Here is a 13,902-nt window from a genome sequence, read left to right on the forward strand (position 1 = left end):
GTTGACAGCATATTACATGCATTGTGCTTTTCATGAATCGCAGAGGAGTGAATGCATTTGATGCAGCTCTCTGTGTTGACATCATCCTTTGGTGTAAGCTATGAGCCTCACAATGAGACACAGATACTGCAATTGCAATTAGATAAGTAGCAGTTAGAAACCACAAATGGATTGCCAGATGACAGAGCACACATCCACAATTTTTTAAGGTATAACTGGCGGGTATTATCAGGGAAATCGCTTGAGTTGCTTACATACGTGGCGCTGCCCAGTAGGAATGGAAGGAATCAGGCATATCTCCTTGTGCTATCTTGGACGTCACAGTGCATCCGAGCTGAAATCGGCAAGAACAAGCATTGCATGGGTCTCTAATGTAGTTAGATTCATTGTCTTTTACACCTATCCCGAGAGGATATCAGAAGAATCAAGATCGACCCTAGTAGTTGGTGCATTAGCTGGAGGTGTATTTATTTATGTAAAATCAGATTACTTTGAGAATGGAACAAAACTTTCACCGGATGAAAAGTAGATTGTTTTCAATGTGGAACTCTTGCAAGCATGTCTACCGGATGAAAAATAGGTTGTTTTCAATGTGGAACTCTTGCAAGCATATCTACATGTTACAATACAGTTTAACCCCAAGAGCAGATAGACAGTTTATAATACATGGGCCATATGGGCAGGACCATTGACCAAACAATTACACCATATAGGCTTCTCGGATATGGGAGGCAGCAGGAACGACTCGATCCAAGAGCAGCGGCGGAGCTGCAGTACTATCATCGGGGTCAGATGACCCCGATGGCATTCGATCAATCAAGTGAATTATTCAGTATTTTATAGCTAATGACCCCAGCAGCAAAAGCTTAATGACCCCGACCAGCCGGCTAAACTGCTGGAGCTCATGAAAGCTTAAAGAATACAGCTTCTTTCTTTGAAAGCACAATTTGTTAGCTGTGTTATGCTACTGTCAATCCACTACTAATGCTGCAATTAGACATATTTGATCTATTAACCAACTATTTATTTTAGCTATGTGCTGTGTATATAGGCCTTTAGTTTTGCTAATTAACTACTAGATGTTAGTTGTGTTTTTTAAGCTACTCACTCCGTCTCAAAACATGTTACTTCTAACATTTAAATTTGCTTTAAAGTATAGCTATTTTCAATGAACCATCCCATCTCAATGAATCACAATATTCCCCGATTTAATTTTTTCACCTACTCTTTTTTTAACCAATCATAATTATTTCACACCCTAACATTAATCTCTTAAAGAGACGTAGGTAGTTATATTTTGAGACAGAGGGAGTAATAGAACATACTTTTATGTCTTGAAAAACACATGGTTGTTATGCCGGGTTGTATATAGCCTCAACTTTTAATTTTTTTGAACCTTAAAAACCTCATAAATTCTTATAGAATAGACTTTAAACATTTATTTTTCGCAAAATGAAACAATACCAACTTACTCATAGCTTTAGCTCCAAAGGAATTTTGAGCTAAAAATATCTAGCTTCGAGAATAATTAGAGTTTCAAACAAGACGTAAGTATTAAAAATCATGACCCCGGTGGCTCAAAATCCTGGCTCCGCCCCTGTCCAAGAGTGGAGAGCATGAAAGTGGTGCTGCTCATGCACTAGTGCTATGGGATATTGAACTATGGTGATCGGTCTGCCTCTGCCCTCAATCTGCTTCCAGTTACCTTCAGAAGCTAGCAACTTAATTCTGCTAGAAATATGGCACATCCGGTAGTTTGTGTTATTGTCGTGCTTTGGGGGGCCATGAACCAGACCATAGAAACGTCTAGGTTAGCTGCAGAACTGCATCCAAGCGCAGTGGAGATGGATTACATGAAATATGTATGCAAGGATTAATTGATGAAATCGGCTATGTTCCCCCAACTACAGTACCATGCTATTACTGATTAGTCACTCTTAATGATTAGGCAGTAGTGTGTGTGTATATATATATATATATATCTATACCTATACTAATTGGGCACTTTCTACGAGCTCTCACATTACCTATACTAATTGGGCAGTTTCTACGAGCTACCTATACTAATTGGGCACTTTCTACGAGCTCTCACATTAACCAGAAAAATCCAACCGTTGATTTTGGATAAATCGTGGTATAATAACCATTGATGTAGAATATAACCTGCGCATAACTATTCTGATGGGCCACGTTAAAGCCCATCCAATGAGCGAGCAAGGAGCTGATTCAACCCGTTCAGATTGGACCCAATAACACGCACAAAACGTGAAGCTATCCAATGGCTGATAAAATTGACCGATGGTTCACAAAATTTCTATCGCCTGCAAAATAGCAAAGCTGGATTATTATATTCTATCTCCAATACTTATCTCCAGCACCTAAGAATAGAGAGAAACAGATAGAGTTGATGGCAGCGGCAAGGAATGACACAAGATAGTCGATCTGGACTCCAACCGGAGGCATCAGGGCAAGAAAAAATCGTTGAAGTTTCAAAGCCAACTCTAGGGCACACCAGAGATGACCTTCAGATCCTAGGTATTGTTTTTCCTCAATCCAGATTGGTTTCTCATCCCAAACAATATCAAACCTTTTGGGCTGAGATTTGCCATTGTCTGAACATATAAATTTGATAGGTCATAAATCAAGATGCTGGTCTTGAAATAAAAAAGATCGCTTGCACATCCGCTGCCGTGCATGCAATCTTCTGTCGTCACAATCCTCCATCGCATCTGCAATCTATGCAAGACACAGGTACCCATCAATTTCGCATAAACCGATCGATCAATTCTGCATCAATTTTGCATAAACTGATCATCTATTTTCGCTACCCTACTGAATTGAGTTGACGCATCTAAAGGAATGGGAGACCTCCAACTCTATCTGCTAAACGAGACGATGATTAGGGATCAAACTTAGATCAGCGCCTGAATTATTCTTTGAGTGCACAGGATAAATTTTTATCGTCAGTCAGACATGATTCTCACGGCACCATCTAATGGTTGCATGTATAGAGGCTAAGGCAAGCAGATGTGTACGCAGTGATGACTAAAGCGTGATAATTAATTGATTGGGCACAAAAAAAGGTAGCTCTCTTTCCGATCAAGCTTGATATAGGCTGATACAATGATATGGCCTTCATTTTAATGCTCCCTCCATTTTTTTCTTGGTCGTCGAGGGCTTTATACAGAAAAGGGTATTAACTACTCTCTGTTTAATAGTTGTCGCCACTAACTTTTTGACATGAAGGTTGACCATTTTTCTTCTATAAAAATATATCACTCATCTAAAATTAAAATTATATGCTGTCACTTATTTTGTTGAGATATGTTTTATAATTAAATATACTTTAAATATGACTTACACTCCAGCATATTTACACTTTTTTTTAATAAAACGAGTAGTCAGATGTTATTGCAAAAGTTAACAACGTCATCTATTATAATCGGAGGGTAGCTAGCGCTAATATTGATGTCCGGCAGTTGAGTCCGATGAACAGAAAGAGATTCATCTGTGGTTGATCACCTCATCTGTAATGTACACAGGTACCTCTAAATTTGCATATTCTATTCAGCACATTCTCACATGCATGTTCTATTTGCCTAATTCAAGACATCCATGAATTTGTTTATTTTGATTGAAATAATAAATTGTGCTGCTAATCTTATACCTTTCGAATATCTGTTTTCTCATAACTCTTAAGTGCAATCGTGCTCATGCTCACTATACAATTTGGGTTATTTGATCTTAATCTTGAAACAAAGAATATATATTGAACAATATTTTTCTGAATAAAAACTAACAACTAATAACTAATTTCCAGATGTGCTGTCCATATTACCCATATGCGTATTGTATACAGTCCGTGGCATATTGTTGATATTTGCAACAGTATATTACTATATTGAGAAGTTCGTGTTAGACATAACGTGGCAGGGTGATACCAAGAACTTTCCAGGATTTGTTTTTTTTTCTCTAAAACTAAGGATTGATAGATACAGAATTGTATCAATTTTGAGTTTATCAATTTAATTTTGAAATTTCAAACTGATGACTGCAAACTATAACTTACATTTCCATCCTAAACCCTTAATTCGTAAATGATTTTGAATTCATAAATATGGAGTACCAATCTTGGATTCTCAATTTAGCTCCCTATATTAATTTAATTCTAAAATTAATAATCAGAAAGATGTAAATGACATGATATCTTTTTTATTCTAAGTCGCTATAAATAACCAACATACTTAACATAAAAACTTTTTATATTTAATAATAACAGTAATAGTAATAATAATAATAACCCGTGCAATGCACGGGTTGGCGACTAGTATATATAATCTGCGAACGACCAAATATTTAGCAACATGGATACGTTTCTGCTACATTATTTTTCTTGTATTTGCTGCTGGTTCTTTACTAACCAATAATTCCAAGTGCTTGATAGCTGACAATAAATTTCTGTTGTTAAATATGTAGCATGCACCTATTTGAGCCCATCAGACTTAGCTAGTAGAGTGCACAGCGACACAAACCACGCATCACTATGCAAGTTAGCTTTAAAAGGTGGAGCCCTCGAGCAACAGAGTGCAACTGTATATACCTACCTGTTCTTAATTTTGTGGAAGGCCCTACACTCGCAGAAGATACAGTAAGTTACTTCCTCCATTTGACAATATAAAACTTTTCACCATTACCTACATTCATATATATATATGTGTGTCAATGAATCTAAACACATTAAGATTCATTTGCATATATATGAATGTGGGTAATGCTAGAAAGACTTACATTGTGAGTGCGAGGAGCAAAGCAATCAAGGAATCTGAAATATTTTAGTTAGAGTGTTATAAAACCGGTACGAAATCATCATCGAAAAATAAACGCAGAAGAAATACCATAAGATATCCAAATATGATGACGACACCGAGGCACGATATTTATTAACGAGATTTAGCCCAAACCTACATCCCTAGAGCACTGATTACGAGCGATCCTCCCCGACCCAGCATATTACAATGTATCAGAGTCACAACGACTCATGGCCGAACACCGCCGGCTGTCGCTCCCACTCGCTATGCTAAATCGCCATATGGTTACAACAAGTCCACCCGTATATTTAAGAGATATTCTAAGATAGAGTCCGGCTCTTACTCTAGTCCTACTACCTGTTATAACTTCAGGTGCTAAACTGTAACCGACTTTGTATAGAAATTAGGCACAAATTCTAACTTTGAGTCATGAGAGGGTTGCACGACAACAGGATGACATAAATTGCTTGATGAACTAGTAGATATTCAACCAATGTATACTGTGACACTTGCTTGGCTTCTCGGAATGGAAGGCATAAGGAATTTGAGATGCACTACACAACTCTTTCGTCAACCATCAACCATGAGCAGCGGCAGCTTGGACCGATCAGTATGTAAGAAGAACTAACCAATAATATGGTCCTCTTCGTCCATCAGATCAAGAGCTTGAAACATCGGTGAGTCCACTCTCCCATTATCTCTCTGTACCACCAGAAGCTGAGGTGAGAAAGGTGCAGGGGGAAAACTGCATGAAGTGTGGCACAAACGGGATAATTAGACCAAAATTTACGCGTGATGGTTGATGCTCTCAGCTTCGTTCGACGAACTCTTAGGCTACGCTGAAAATGACTGTCCATCGTTAACAATATTGAGCAGACCACTAGGGCCAATCCATTTTCACGATCTCCTCAACTGTTTCGTGCACGCCTGGTATTTTTTTTTTAAAAAAAGAACCACACATGATGGTGCAACGTGTCATATTGATATAGCAGAACAAATTATAAGACTGTGACACATCGCCCATTGTGAGAGAGCGACAAAAATATGGCATTCCACAACGATCGAAACCACCCACATTGTTTACGAGGGAGAGAGCAAGAGAGAAGGATATATCCACACCCCGTGTGTAGTCCCGCCAACGTGGCTTGTGGTGGATAGAAAAGCACCACCGCATGAGAACAGACCACTAGAGAAGTGGTTTGTGGGTTAGGACCTTCAAACGACACCTCCAACTAGGATGTGACGCTGAAGGCACCGCCGTTGTCTATCTAGAAACCAGGACAAAGTTTTCACTCGAAGGATTTCTCGAAAGGGAAGAAGACACCAGAACGACGCCTCCAAGGAGGTTGCCGTGCCTGAAAGTGCCGCCCCTGCTGGCCCAGAAACGGACTAGGCCTTCGCCTGAAGAAACTCATGTCCTCCCGTGCAGCATCCACATCGCACCCAACAGCCACCACTATCCAAGACTAGTTTGATGCATGTTGCCATTGCACCAGCACCACACCACTAACCGGCCACCATGCAGGAGGTTCCTTCATGAGGAAGGGCCACTGTCCGGCATGTCATCACTGTAGCACTGCCATTGCCCACCAACACCTGCGCCAGAGCCCATTGCCATAGAGGAAAGTTGCTACAATCAACACCACACAAGTGAGCATTACAGCCGCACTCTCCCAACAGCATAGGCCACTACCGTCGTCCCGTCAGCATGAGAGGAAGGGTGTAGGGTGGGGCGAGGACTGCCACCTCGCCACCACACCTGGACGGCACTGCAGCGGCCCCTCACCCCTCCCCCACCACCATTGTGCATAATCGCCGAGCTGATTGCTGTGGAATGCTGGATTAGGCTGCTATGTATGAGGAGAGTGGCCACCATTGTAGGATCGTAAAGGGCCTTTTCCACCCCAAAAACTAGCCATTGAGGTGAGGGGCTCTCCCACTTATATCTTAGGTCCTTTGCCCTTCCATAACCAATGTGGGACTATTCAACAATCTCCCCTTCACACATTGGTGTCCCTCAGCCCTTCACCGCCCCTTCACCGTGTATAGACCCCACAGAATAGGCCTATGGTCCATCAGGTATATGGGCCCCGCAGGCACCCACGGTCCATCAGACCTTCACACACTGTGTCCATCGGGCCAGAGATGTTAACCTAGCCAGGCTCTGATACCAATTGTAGGATCGTAAAGGGCCTTTCCCACCCCAAAAGCTAGCCATTGTGGTGAGGGGCTCCTCCACTTATATCTTAGGTCCTTTGCCCTTCCACAACCAATGTGGGACTATTCAACAACCGTCGCTGCCACACACGGAAGTGTTGCGGCCGCTCCTCCAAACCCACCACCGTAGGAGATGACCAAGTCACGCCATGCCATTATCGCTGCTCCTCGATGTTCGTCGTCTCTAGAGGTCGTTGCCGAGCCGAAACTAGCACAAGAAAGTGCCGGATGCAGTCTCGAGGTCACTGGATCTGGCAGCAACTACCGCCCCGTCCACATCCTCCACTCCGCTACTCCATACATCGCAACCTCTGCCTTGCGCTGGCCAGCCTCTCCTCTGCCTAGCCACCTTTGCCCGTGTTTTCTCCGTTTCACTGTATGCCGGTCCAGCTAGGGGTGGCCTAGATCTGGCTGGTGTAGGATCGAAACATCAGAACTAAGCCAATCAGAGGAGGGGGTGAATGGTTGGTATGCCCAAAAACCCAAACTTTTAGCGGAAATAAAAGTAACCCACAAATTTGATGGAGATCGGTCTGACCAGAGTAGTCCTGTCGGTTTGACCGCGCCTGTGCCGCCGGCCTGACCGATGAAGATTTGCTCGGTCCGATCGTTTCGAGATCGCCTCTGCTCCCTGACGCCACCGCCGGTCTGACCGTAGGTATTCCGCCGGTCTGACCACCATGATGCCGCCGGTCTGACCGCCGGTGAGTTGCCAGTTAGACCGCCGAACCCGATGAAACACAAATCGAAGAACTCTTAAAGTAGATGGCAACTTTATTGCTTCTCTCTGTGTTTACAAAGTGCAACAACAACACTCCTTACAAAAACTACGACTAAACTCGAAACCCTAACTAAACTATCAACTCAATTGCTCTCAAAAGCAATACCGGGAAGCCTCACGCTCCATCTCTATTTATACATGAGATAGGCAGCCTAAAGCCACGAACCAAACTCATACTATAAGTACTAATCGACCTAGGAAACCTTCTCGTACAAGAAACAAGCTTTACATAACCAATTTTACCAAATTTGGAATCCTTCCAAATTCGACTTCGCATTCCATAAGCACACAATACCTCTATCGTATGGCATATGGAATCTTCACCAACCATGTGCATTGAACTCTAGCCTAAGTATCCCGCATGATATCTGACTATCACGGACGTCGTCTTATCTCTAACCCGACTCCCGATCCATCACCGCAAATACTCTCCCGAGGCATCAAGTCACCTACGCATGAAACAAACAAAGAAACCATATTCCAAGACCAAGCTATCTCCAACTTGACTCATTAGTAGCAAACAACAGTATTACATACGCATAGTATCCATCTAGAAGCCATAATCATAAAATAATCACAGATATCCAAACAAACAACCCGAAACCGAAACCGACACAGTGTCAGCCGGTCAGACCACGGGCTGCGCCGGTCTGACCGCGCAATACACGCCAGTCTGACCGGCACACCCTACCTGGTCTGACCGGAGCAGTTCCTATTCACCCTACCTGGTCTCCCTTCCTGGTAGCCTTATCGCCCCGTCTGGTACGGCATCCTTAGGGAAGGAAGATTCCTCTTCTGCCATCCTTGCAGCCCTGTGGCTTGACGTAAGGCCGTTTGGGTGGCGACGAGGTGGAGGAGAGGAGAGGGGGGGGGGGGGGGTAGGGTGCAGCGCTCGCTGAGTGGGGTTGCTTGGTGGCTGTTATGCTGGGGTGAGGTTAGGTGTTGTCAGGATTACAAGTCCGCTAACTACACTAACTACACTAACTAACTAACTTATAGCCCATTAAGCCTGCCTTAGCATGCCTTCTTCACTCTTATAGTGTGAGAACTGAGAACCCATTGTTAATGAATCTGGAGTACCTATTCCTTCTGAATCAGCTCTGATAATGATTGGGTTGTGCTTTTTCTTACCGAGAGCAAGTGCTCTTCAATAAGTAGCAGGCAACCATTTGGGTCCATCAGTCTGCAGCAACACCGTAGAGCACAGGACACTGCAGCCTGACACCTAATACAACCCAAAATAATGTCTCCCCTAGTTCACGTTCATGATGACAACGGCTCCACCGACCACAACTGATACAGCCCAAAATTATCTCTCTGGCATTCAAATCTGCACTAATATCAACACTTTCAGGTGCTATATCATCTATGTTTTCAACACAACAAATGGTGTATCATTTGTACTTCCAAGTAAGGAGTTATCATTTGTATTTCCATCAACTACAATACTGTGTTAAAACTATTTAGTCAACCCTAATGATTAAGTATAGTACTATATATATGTATATCTGCGAATAACCAAGTATTTAGCAACATGGATATACATTTCTGCTACATCTTTTTCATGTATTTCTTGCTGATTTTACTTACCATAGAAAAATCCTTGTTAGCTAACAAGACACTCTGTTGTTAAATATGTAGCATGCACCTATTTGAGTTGATCAGACTCAGCTAGCAGAGCACAGTGACAGAAATCATGCATCACTATGCAAGTTAGCAGGTGGAGCCCAGTAGCAACTGAGTGCAACTGCATACTTGTTCTTATATGGAATGCCCTACAGTCGTAGAGGAGAGTAAGCTAGGAGTGCGAAGTGCAGAGCAATCAAGGAATCTTAAATTCTTTAGTCATAGACGTAAGATTGTTGGACAACAGCAGGGTGACATAAATTGCTCAATGAACTAGTAGATATTCAACCAATGTATACTACTACACTTGCCGAGCTTCTCGGAATGAAAGGCATAAGGGATTTGAGATGCACTACACAACTCTTGCGTCAACCATCAACCATGAGCTGCGGCAGCTCATCATTGTTATGAAGAACTAACTAATAATGGTCCTCCTCTTCGTTCTTCAGGTCGAGAGCTTGAAACATGTGTGAGTTTGCCCTCACCTTATCTCTCAGTACCACGGGAAGCCTCTGCCTAATGGTCACTGCAATGGGTTCTTCATCGACAAACTGGACTGAGGTGAGAAAGGTGCAGGCGGAGAACAGTGTGAAGTACGGCACAAATGAGATAATTAGACAAAAATTTACACACAAAGATTGATATTGTCTGCTTCTTTCGACAAACTCTTACGCTACGCTAAAACTCTCTAACAATATTGAGCAGACCGCTGGGACCATTCTATTATATTGGCGGTATGGCATGAGGCCCTTTGACCAAATATGCCGAAACCATGGGAACAGTGGGGATTCGAGCCCGAGACATCAAGGTTAGTTAGGGCGAAGTCCCCCCATGGCGAAAACTATGGAACAAGGACGGCGAGAGGCGAGGGATTGCGCGGGTACCTCGTCAAGCCAGAGGCCTCTTGGGCGAAGGATGCAGGGCAAAGAGTATATGCCAAAGAGAGACGACTTCGCCATAGCAAGTTTGCCCCCGTGAGGGCCGAAGAAGCCTTTCCGGCCCATCAAGCCTAGGGGCTATTGGGCCGACGATCGCCCGACGGCCCATCAGGGGCCCGTGAACCTCAATTACACTATGTACCCATGTAAATGTCCCTTTCATAAGGGCAACCATGTAAATTCCCATGTATAACCAAAACCCTAGTATTAAGAACTTGTAATAGGGGCTATAAATAGTCTCATAGGGCCATGTAATGGGGGGATCCCAAGAAAAATTCTCAAATTAATACACTTTACTTCTTTTCCAATCACTGTTGAGTGACCACGTCTTTCAACGTATGCAGTTGTTGTTTCGACAACACATTACATGATCTCCTCTACCGCTACGTGGGCAGAATTACAGGTCCGCTAAGTAGACTAATTTACTTACTGCCCATTAAGCCTGCCTTAGCATGCCTTCTTCACTCCTTTTTTTTACTTCAATGGTCCATAACACGAGGGTGCGCATGAGCCTGAAGTAGCTATGCATAATGAATAGGCCCTGCTAATGGATAGGATAAGTCGGGTCGGGTTGAAGTTAAGTGTTTACGGACATGAGGGATGAGACGGTCCCTGATATGGAATATTCCCCTAGGATCCGGATTTGTTTGGTCCCTCAAAAACCAACCCAACCCACATTTTCTCTAGCGTATCTATCGACCATCTCTTAAAATGTAGGATCGTCCCATAAAAAAAAATAGAGATGAATCTAATTATCTCACCTCGCACTCAAACGAAACACATGCTAATGACTGGTTTGTCTTTTGTCATATCGAGAGGAAGTGCTGTTCCATAAGTAACCAGCAACCATTTGGGCCCATCAGTCTGCAGCAACTCCATGGAGCGTACAGCACAGCCATACACCTCACACAGTTTTGCAATTTAGTTCCACATTAAAAGTTGAGGCCACAAACAACCTAGTAAAATTGCAGATTCTTTCTTTACATGGATCAACGTCTGTACTCGCTAAGCTTGGGGTGAGTACATAGTAAGCAAGAAGACGTACTGCAATACTTGTGATGCATGACTGCACTACAACATCGGTAAATATATTGCTTCGACTGCTGTAAATAATCTGATGTGTATACTGGTACATGCCGAGCTTGTTGGAATGGGAGGCGTGTGGGATTTGAGATCCATATGCAAGAGTTCAGGCTCTATCCATGGTCCTAGTTTAGCTCGTTCCTTGCGTGCTAGACTGGAACTTGTCACTGATGTTGCACTAGGAGAATGGAAATGGTGAACCGGGTAGTGTCTCCACTCTCCATCCTTTGGGTATCCATGAAACACAAGAAAGCAGCCAAAATAATTTGTAATACAGGCCACACATCAAGTTGAAACACCGGAGACCAATTGATAAGTTCCATTACGCTACATCGTACCAGTGACAGTGGTACTACCATGAGTAAAATGTAGCCATTCATTCATATGGGTACTTTTAGAAAAGTGATATGATAATTTAAAAAGTGATCATACACCGTATATTTGAGGGTAATTTAGTCCATATATGTCACATTTTTCTTCTGATATTATATCTCCCCTAGTTCATGTTCATGACAACAGCGGCTCCACTGACCACAGCTGATACAACCTAAAATAATCTCACTAGCATTCAAAACTGCGCTAGTATGAACACTTTCAGTTACTATATTATCTAAGTTTGGAAAGTTCTGCGAGTCTAGTTTTCAACACAACAAAATGGTGTATAATTTGTACTTCCGAGTAAAAAGTTATGACATTATTATAGAGTAAGGTGTGCAGGCAGCTATGAAGTGGACGAATCTCCAAGACTCTTTACCTTTTTTTTATTTATTCGATTTTTAACGGTCATATCTATGTTAAAGTACAATGTTATTAATTTCAGTGTCGTTATCGTTAAAGTAATCCTACGAGTCGAAATATTAAGTGTCTTTCTCCCTCTATATAAAGGGATAATATGTAAAAGAGGAATTTTACGGTCTAGCAGGAGAGGAGGTACCAAAATCATGTGCGTCCATTGGAACCCATCCGACGGCTGACGAACGTCGGTACCGCCAGGTACCGTAATGCCGATGGGTGGTACCTCCCCTCCATCCATGTTGTGCTGATTAAGTGGAAGGGCAAATCTGGAATTTCTCATCGTACATCCATTTCTGAAGCTCGCTCCTTTAGATCCATCTACGCCTGTCCTACACCGCGGCGGCGTTGCGGCCCTTCCTCCGCCTCCACTCTCCCCCTGCGTCCCCACTTCCCAAGTCCCCAGGCCAGATCCGGCCGCCATCGACTTTGGGGCAGCGTATCTGGACAAGGACGGCGACGGGAATATCTCCTCGAGCTCGTGGGCGGGCAGACAACGACCACAACGAAGATGCGGCGCCAAGGCATCGAGCTCAGCCGGCGTATGCGGCGGACTCCTGGGTGACGGTGACCTCGGGGGTGGTGGGTTGATGTGGGGGATGCCGGCTCAACTACTTCCCGGTCTCTCTCCCCGGTGCTAGTACTGTGGAGGCGGCAACCTCTCGGATGGTGGCGGCGGCGGCGGCGGCGGCCAGGCGGAACCTCCTGACCACCCTCCCCTGGTCCCCCTCCTGATGACGCTGCCACTTCCTCCCTTCTCCTCAGTCCGCTCCCGACTCATTTGGAGTGAAGCCAAGGTCAGTAGCAGCTGCCAGTCCAGCGCCATCCCACTAAGGTTTGTGAGCTTATCCCAAAATCACAACTGGAGACACAGGATTGGATCATAGGGACGCTTATATATATTTGTCGACATTACAAACTATTTGTGCAATAATTCTTGATGATAAATGCTCAAGGGTTAAGCTTATATAAATTGTAGTTGCATGAATCATATTAGCAACTCATTGGCTTCCTTTGGATGAGTTATAATCTATAATGTACCTTTTGGCTTATTAGCTTCATTTGGATTTTAATTTTATAATGCAAGCTCATTCATCTAATTAGAGCTTTATAGTTATATACGGATATACTAAAAATTAGAGACAACTGAACTAGGTTTATTTAGCAAGAACTCAAGATGTTAACAATCTTGTTTATGTGCATTTTACATCACTGTGCTGATCGAGCTTTGCATGAAAGCTTGTGTGGGTTTGTATTTAACATACAACAATTGGCAGGAGGGTTGGTAAGATAATGCCCAAGAATTTGTCAGTTTTGTTTAGGCATGTGAACTTTTATTTGACAGGCGAACTAGATTTGTGAAATATACTCATCTTTCTATTCAGTTTGATATTGTAAATATGCCCAGGATTCCAACCTTAAAGAGTGTTGATTTTTTTCATGTTTTGGCGGCATACATCAGAAAACTAATGATGTATTGTATGCATGGTTGTTAGCTCTTACATGTTAATGTAAGGGTTGTTTGACAAAAAAAATATGTCGCAATGTGAGCAGGGTCAGTTTGCATTTTGCCAAGGTGTGTGTTTGGAGGCTGCAGTCTCTAGGCATATGTAAGCTGTGATGTTTTGTTCTCAAGAAGGAGAACAAACCTTGTACA

At 43.0% G+C, this 13,902-nt stretch overlaps 1 long non-coding RNA gene across 1 annotated transcript; it reads left to right on the forward strand.

Moving 5' to 3' along the window:
* Positions 1 to 2,350: 2,350 nt before the first annotated feature.
* On the forward strand, positions 2,351 to 3,191 carry LOC127772128 (uncharacterized). Its single transcript, XR_008017287.1, has 3 exons — positions 2,351 to 2,535; positions 2,634 to 2,751; positions 2,843 to 3,191. It is a non-coding gene; the product is annotated as an uncharacterized LOC127772128 (long non-coding RNA).
* The last annotated feature ends 10,711 nt before the right edge of the window (positions 3,192 to 13,902 follow it).

The sequence above is a fragment of the Oryza glaberrima genome, chromosome 4, assembly GCF_000147395.1.
Source record: "Oryza glaberrima chromosome 4, OglaRS2, whole genome shotgun sequence".
Lineage (NCBI taxonomy): Eukaryota > Viridiplantae > Streptophyta > Magnoliopsida > Poales > Poaceae > Oryza > Oryza glaberrima.